Raw genomic sequence first — 7,741 nt, 5'->3', positions numbered from 1 at the left:
ATATAATCACTATGTAAAATCAAATTATACAATTATTATTAAACTTATTGTCATTTGAGTGCTCCACAAGACCACTCATATGTATTTTCCACCTATCTCTAAAACAATATTTGAACATTCATCATCTTTGAGAGATGTATATAATCACTATGTAAAATCAAATTATACAATTATTATTAAACTTATGGTCATTTGAGTGCTCCACAAGACCACTCATATTTATTTTCCACCTATGTCTAAAACAATATTTGAACATTCATCATCTTTGAGAGATGTATATAATCACTATGTAAAATCAAATTATACAATTATTATTAAACTTATTGTCATTTGAGTGCTCCACAAGACCACTCATATTTATTTTCCACCTATCTCTAAAACAATATTTGAACATTCATCATCTTTGAGAGATGTATATAATCACTATGTAAAATCAAATTATACAATTATTATTAAACTTATTGTCATTTGAGTGCTCCACAAAACCACTCATATCATAAATATGTTGTTATCGTCTTCTTCTTCGTTCACAATTAAGGCTGGTAATTCTCGAGACAGCCCACGACACGATACGAAATAAATGAGTTTGGGTTGAGTTTTTCAAGTCGCTAACCCTTCAACCTACCAACCCATTTATTAAACGGGTCATATATGAGTTTCTTAAAAAATAAACGGGTTGACCCGCCAACCTGTTTATATTCTTAATAAAAAACTTTATTTTATTTTTAAATGTATTTATGTATCAAGTATTAATATTTAATAAGTATTATATAATATATATCATTGATTCATAGACCATTTGACTATTTCAACATTTTGACGCGTGGTGGATAATCTAAGGTCGTAAGTCGTAACCTATAAGACTAAGTCTGTAACATGAATCTATGAATGTTTTTAATTTTCATTTGGATGTTTAAAACTTAAATATTTAAAATTCGGACCCACGAACCCAAATCTTACCTACGAACCCGACAACCTGTAAACTTGTATAAATAAACGGGTTGGAGAGTCATATATGAGTTTATGTTCCAAACCCGCTAACCCGTAACCTGTATAATTAAATGAGTCGTGTTTGGATTGACATATTTTGATCCGTCAACCCGCGATCCGCTAACCTGAATACGATACGATTGTCAGGCATGTTCACAATGTCTATTATGTTAACATTGATTTAAAGGAATGATATTATTATGAAAACTTTATATTTTTATTTATCGTAGATGCATTAAGTAAAGAAAAAAATTATAACTTTGCTTTTTTTTTTTTTTAATTTGTTTTTGTTGGACGTTAATTATAATAAAAGAAAAAGATTATACTCCACCAAGATGATTAATATCATAATTATAATTCCATTCGTAGATATTAATCAGTTAGGTATGGTTGAGAGCGTGAGACCACTAAGGTGCTGTTTGATTTTCTGAAGCAAAAATTCAAGAAGTCTGCAGACCACCTCTGCAACCCTCTGCAGTAAAAGAGGTGGACCAAACGGCTGCAGACTATAATAAGAAGCGTGTTTGTTTTTTTAACATCTGCATACTGCTGCAGATATTAAAAAATCAAAATAAACTAATTTTATAAACCAAAAATAACTTTTTAATACGTAAACTTTAATAATGTATAACATTTCGGTAAAAATTAATGATATTCAGTAAAAAAGAATGATATTTCAACAAAAAATAAAGATATTTTAGTAAAAAAATAATGATATTTCATTAAGAAATTATCATTATTGAATATAAAAAAATGAAAAATAACTTCAATAAGAATAAACGAAAAAAACGAAAAAAAAATGTGATATAAAACTTTAATAACATATAATCAAAATTTTAACAATAAAAAAAGAAGAAGAAGAGGTTGGAAGAGGCAGTACAAGTGCTCCGCCAAACAGAGCACGAGCAGAGGTTTTTGACTCAGAAGACTTCTAAAAAACAAACAGCTGCGAGATAAAAAGTGTTGCGCGTGTGCTGCGCCGCGCAGCAATAAGAGGTTTGAAGAGGTTTTTTCCGAAAAACAAACAACATCTAACTATCGTATAAAAAGGACTCATAAGAGATCAATTAGAGCCCAAGAATAGAAAAAAAAAGTATAAACATTATTAATACAAGACTAATAAAATATAAAGAAAAAAAAATAAAAAGTTATAATAATTTATAACAAATCTATATTTTATTGAAAGAAATTTAATTTAAAGATTATAACGCCAATAAATAAAAAGTAAAACGAATGAAATAATCGTTAGAAACTAAAATTATATAATTACAAACATTGATATAAAATTAATTAGTTATAACAGAAAAGTGAAAATAATATTATTTAGAATAGTGTCAAGTAATAGAAAAAAGAGTTTTACACGGACATCTTATTGGAGCTGAGTTATCATTATTAAACAGGTTTATTAAAGTTTTTTAATATTTTTATTTGACTCTACAAATATTCGTTTTGACATTTTAAATGGTATCCCATTTTTAAAGTTTAAAGTAATGGGTTCAAAATGATAGAAACACTACAATCTCATAAACATCAAAATATAGAAAAAATTATATAAATGGTTCCTATAGTATATCCATTGCCACAAACTTAATCATCTCTATTTGAAAAGACCAAAATACTCTAACACCAATGTCAATAAAAAAAATCATTTACACAAGTTTTGAGAATTATAAGAACTATGCTCGTCAAGAAAAAAAAATAAAAAGGATTGAATTTATAAACTTTGATAAACTATATGAAACATTTTTATAGTTTTGTCTTAGTTAAGAAAAACCAAAACTTGCAAAACATATAACATATTATTTTATAGATAAGAAGACATCAACTCGGTGTGTGTGCAAACTTTGGCTTCAATCTTTAGCTTAAAATATGCTTTTGCTACAAGACAGAAACTATTTTAGACTCATCAAAGCATAATAGGTTTTTTTTTCTATTAATATATTGTTTTCTCAAATTTTCATTTCACCATTTAATTATATGTTAGTTATAAATATAATATACTTCAATTATTTAATTATTATATATATAATTAAACCCCAAAGGGCTTATGAACAGTCAAGTTTTAGATATATAAGAAATTTGCCACCAAAGTTTTTGAATTCATTGTTAGCCACATTATTTTTAAGGATTTGCAATTTAGTCCAAAAGCACAGGGTCGCGTGCCTTTTTCTAGTTTATATTAAATATTTATATAATATAAATTTTATAGCAATTCAACTTTTTTAAGACAAAATCGCAAAAATGGTTCCTGTAGTATGCATTTTTTCTGAGATTTAGTCAAAACCTTGAATTTTTTTTTTTTTTTTTTTTTTTTGCTTCGTGGTCCTTTTGAGGTAGTTTCTTTGTGTTTTTGGTCCCTCCAAATAGTGAAATGATTGTAATACCCTTCTGGTATTTATTTACCATTTTTCTTTCATTTTTTAAAATCTAATTCTAATTTATTTATTTTAATAATTAAAAAAATAAAAATGGGCTCTCTCTCTCTCTCTCTCTCTCTCTCTCTTAAAAAGATGAAAGAATAAGGTTTTTGGGGGGTCAACTTATTTGTGTAATCTGGTAGCAAAGAAGAGAGATAAATCGACTTATAAATCAGCTTCACAAAATTGGTTTTCGCCATTACTTCAGTCGTCTCAGACTACAATCGAACATCAGAACTCAAAGCTTTCTACCAAACAAAATGTGACATCCCCATTTTCACGGCCAGAAAAGACCGATTTTGTTTATGCTTTTTAAAAATCAGAGTACCTCTTTTAATAAAAATGTTGCGGAATTTGTTCCCAATAAAACATGATAAATACATTATCAAAGCATTTCTGAAGAAAATTATTTTTTTTATTCATTTAAAACATTTGGGATATCATCGTCAATACATAAACATAAGCATAAACATAACTTATATTTATTTATACTAGTGATCTACATCTCTTTTAAATCTCTCAGTGTAGAGTAGTTTCGTATCGACACCTGTGATACAAATAAACTGAGTGGGTCAGGTTGAGAAACCTGATGAGTACATAGGGTTTTCAACCCACAATAATATAATTATTACGTTTAATCATCAAACAGTTAACACAATTACTCATCCTCATTATCTTCTTTAATCTTAAGGATCTACCCTAAGAATCAACTGTTTCTTGTTAATTCATTCCAAAGGATTTTCCTAAGGAATAGGTACGAAGTCCATCGTTGTCAATGACACAGCTATCAAGCACAACTGCTAGTTCTATCACTTAGGCGCACCTGCCATAGTTGTCACATTCTATATGAGGCGCTTCTACCGGTATTGTCCTTTAGATGCTACTGTTAAGGTTATAATGTTCACTATTAGGCGCAGCTGCTGATATTATCCTTAGAGCGCAGCTGCTTGGATGTTTATCGTAGATCAACAACATCTACAGGTTGTGGTGCAGCTGCTAGTGCTCATCTATAGGGTACTAGGTCCATTGCTGCCAATGTTCACCTATAGGGCACTAGGTCCATACCACTAATATTCCTCTATTTCAGCTTTCATCCCTCGTCCTTCATCTACCCATGTTTTAACCAACATATTTTTTAGATATAAAAATATGTATACAGTTTAAAACATTTAAAACATGTATAAAAATCTCTCACCCAACATAGACAACAAGTATCCAGACAATATGCACACATAACACGTAATTTATGTTAAATACTTCATATCTATGTGTAAGATGGAAGTAACTATGCACTCACCTGGGAAGGTGGTGACTTGGCACTCGGACAACACTTCGTTACTCTTAAAACAACTTCCTCAACAAAACCTAGTATCAATATCACTAGGGTTTAGTCTAATATTCGTTGAGACTAATTAATAGTCTGGCTATTATTACTATTATATAATAATTAAACAATACTTATATAACCCATAATAATAGCCCAACTAATCCTTATAAGGTCCTAATAACATTACTATATTGAAACATAAGCTATATTAAAGACAGGGTAGGCATAGCTCACTTACAGCGGGTTTTCTCGAAAACCAGGCTTCGCTGGAGCAGCGTTTCTGAGCCGAAAGACTCTTTTTTCAAGGCTTCGGTAGCCTCAGGGCTTCCTTCGGGTTCTAGGGGGTTTACCTAGACTTTAGGGGGAGTTTGGGGCTTTAGAGAGAGAAACTAGAGAGATAAAGAAGGGTTTGAAGGTGTAAGGGTGTGAGGGAACCCGACACCTCTATTTATAGGGGTGCTGACTGATGGACTTGCCGAGTAGGAGGACCTACTCACCGAGTTGGGGCATGTGGCAGCCTTATGGTGGTGCCACGTGTCCAATTTTGGCGGTGCCACGTCACCCCCTATCGTGTATCAGCCTTCAAACTTAGAAAAATCACAACTCTCGCATACGAGCTCCGTTTTCTACATTTATTTTTTCAACGCGTAGGTAAAATCAAGATCTATAACTTTCATTTAGACTCCGTCGGCTAATTCTCGACCGATCTCAAATTTAACAGTAGGAGGCGTTTAGACTATTAAATGACCACGAAGAATTCGTAACTCCTTCATACGGACTCTGTTTTCGTCTATCTTTTTACCGTTGAATTCCTATTAATGAGATCTTCAACTCTCATTTAGGTCGCGTAAGCCAAAAACCACTCGAACTAAAAAGCGAGTTTCGGGTCGTGCACTGCTAAGCCAAATCTTAGAAAATTCATAATTTCCTCATACGAAGTCAGATTTGGGCGTTCTTTTTTGTATGTTCTCGGTTTAACATATACTACAACTTTCTTTTAGATTGTTGAAAGACCCCAACTTTCGTATTTATGAAAGACCCAAACTTTCATACTATTTTACAAGATTTCTTAAGTTACTTCCTCAAAACATGCTACATGCATATTTATAAAACAATATTTTATATTGATAAAGTGATTACAAAGGATTGGATACAAACCGACTAAGTTTTATTACAATTTCATGACTACCCAGGAATCTACTATTCATATACATACATGGACATTAAAAATACAGAGAAATATTATTAACTATTCTAAATCTTTCAGCAGTATAAAACTATATTGGAATACTCATCACCTGCAAATTGTTAAATATTGAGAGGAATAAGCGATAATGCTTAGTGAGTTCAATAGATAGATACAATATAATCTTATGCCTTACATATTCCAATATGACAGAAGCAGAAGGGAACAAGAAGACATATGTGAAATCATGTGACAAGCGTTCATATCAATCAAAGACTTTATTTCAAGATATACTTTTCAATGAGACATAACGATTTCAATACTTGATATGCATCAATAAAGCTTTGGCCCAATTGGCACAGAAGACATATAATTTCTGATTAACATTTTGGTAGATTTCAGGCTTATAGCTCTGTCTAACCATTTGTCAATACCATAGAATAGAGTTCATTCTCTTACGGAGTCATGCTCTACATGGTCATAGGCTACATACCATTCCTATCAAACCTTATGCCAATGCCATAGAATAGAAGTCATTCTCTTACGGAGACATGCTCTACATGGCCAGAGGCTACGTACCAGTACCAATGTGAATCTAAGTCCTTTCACTGATCACATGGTCAAAGGTATTATATTTGCTATAAACATAGCGAATAAAATAACACGGGAGAATAACTCAAAATAACAACGTGGAGAAGCACATAGCATATATAACACATAACATACAATTGTTCCTATATATTGAACTCACCTTAAGTTAACTGGGGGTTAAAATAGTAATTTGGACAGCATTTCGGCTTTAAATATATCTTTCTATGTTGAAAACCGGGAGCTTGATTGAAAACCGGGCTCTGCGAAGGTAGGGCTTCAAAACCGAAAAGATAAAATTTTCGGGCTTCTCGAAGGTCTCGGGACGTGTTTCGGGTGCTAAAATTAATACCCGGGCTTCGGTAAAAGTCAAAATAGTGAAAATATGGAAAAAGGGGGCTAAAAATGGCAATTTCTCAAAATTACCCGAGAAGGCTTGCAGGCCTCTTATTTATAGGCGAGAGGCTCGGATCTGGAGCAAATCAGAAGCACGCACGTGGCTCGCATGTGAGCCTCCAGGTGGCTCGCTTCGCAGGTTGACACGGCAAGGGCAGGGGGCGGACTCGGATTGGTCCAGCGCTTCGGTCCACTCGGAAGGCGACAGGAGCGCGAGGCGCGTCAGCAGCTCGGATGGGACACAATGTTTACTGGGACAGGAAAATCCGTTAAAAATTCATAACTTCTTCATCCGACATCCGTTTTCATCATAATTTTTACCGTTGTACTACATATGACGAGACCTTCGATTCTCGTTTAGGATGTACCGGTAAAATATCGCTCGATCTAAAATTCGAGTTTTTAGCTGTCTACTGCTAAGTTGAAACTTCGAAAAATCATAACTTCCTCATACGAAGTCAGATTTTGGCGTTCTTTTTATCGAATTTCTCGGTTTAACGAATACTACGACTTTCATTTAGATTACTAAGGCTAAAAAGTAGTTTATCAAAAACTCACTTTTTTTACGTCATTCGGCGTCGTGCCGGTTTTGTCGCGGATCTTCGGTTGGTCATAACTTCTTCGTTATAACTCGGATTTTGACGAGGTTTTCGCCTATAAGTTTCTAAAGAAATGATTTACAACATCAAATAATAAAATTTTACTTATTTCAAATTTTATATTTTCGCTAAATTTCATTATTTGGCTATTAATTGGAATCTCATAAGACTTCCAATATTTTATGAGTGATTCTAAACATAGTTTTACTTCATATCTAGTAAAAACTAGTTGTTAGAA

Source organism: Lactuca saligna, chromosome 7 (assembly GCF_052625555.1).
Source record: "Lactuca saligna cultivar CGN05327 chromosome 7, ASM5262555v1, whole genome shotgun sequence".
NCBI lineage: Eukaryota > Viridiplantae > Streptophyta > Magnoliopsida > Asterales > Asteraceae > Lactuca > Lactuca saligna.
The sequence above is the reverse complement of the archived record's forward strand: the minus strand, read 5'-3'. Positions refer to the sequence as shown.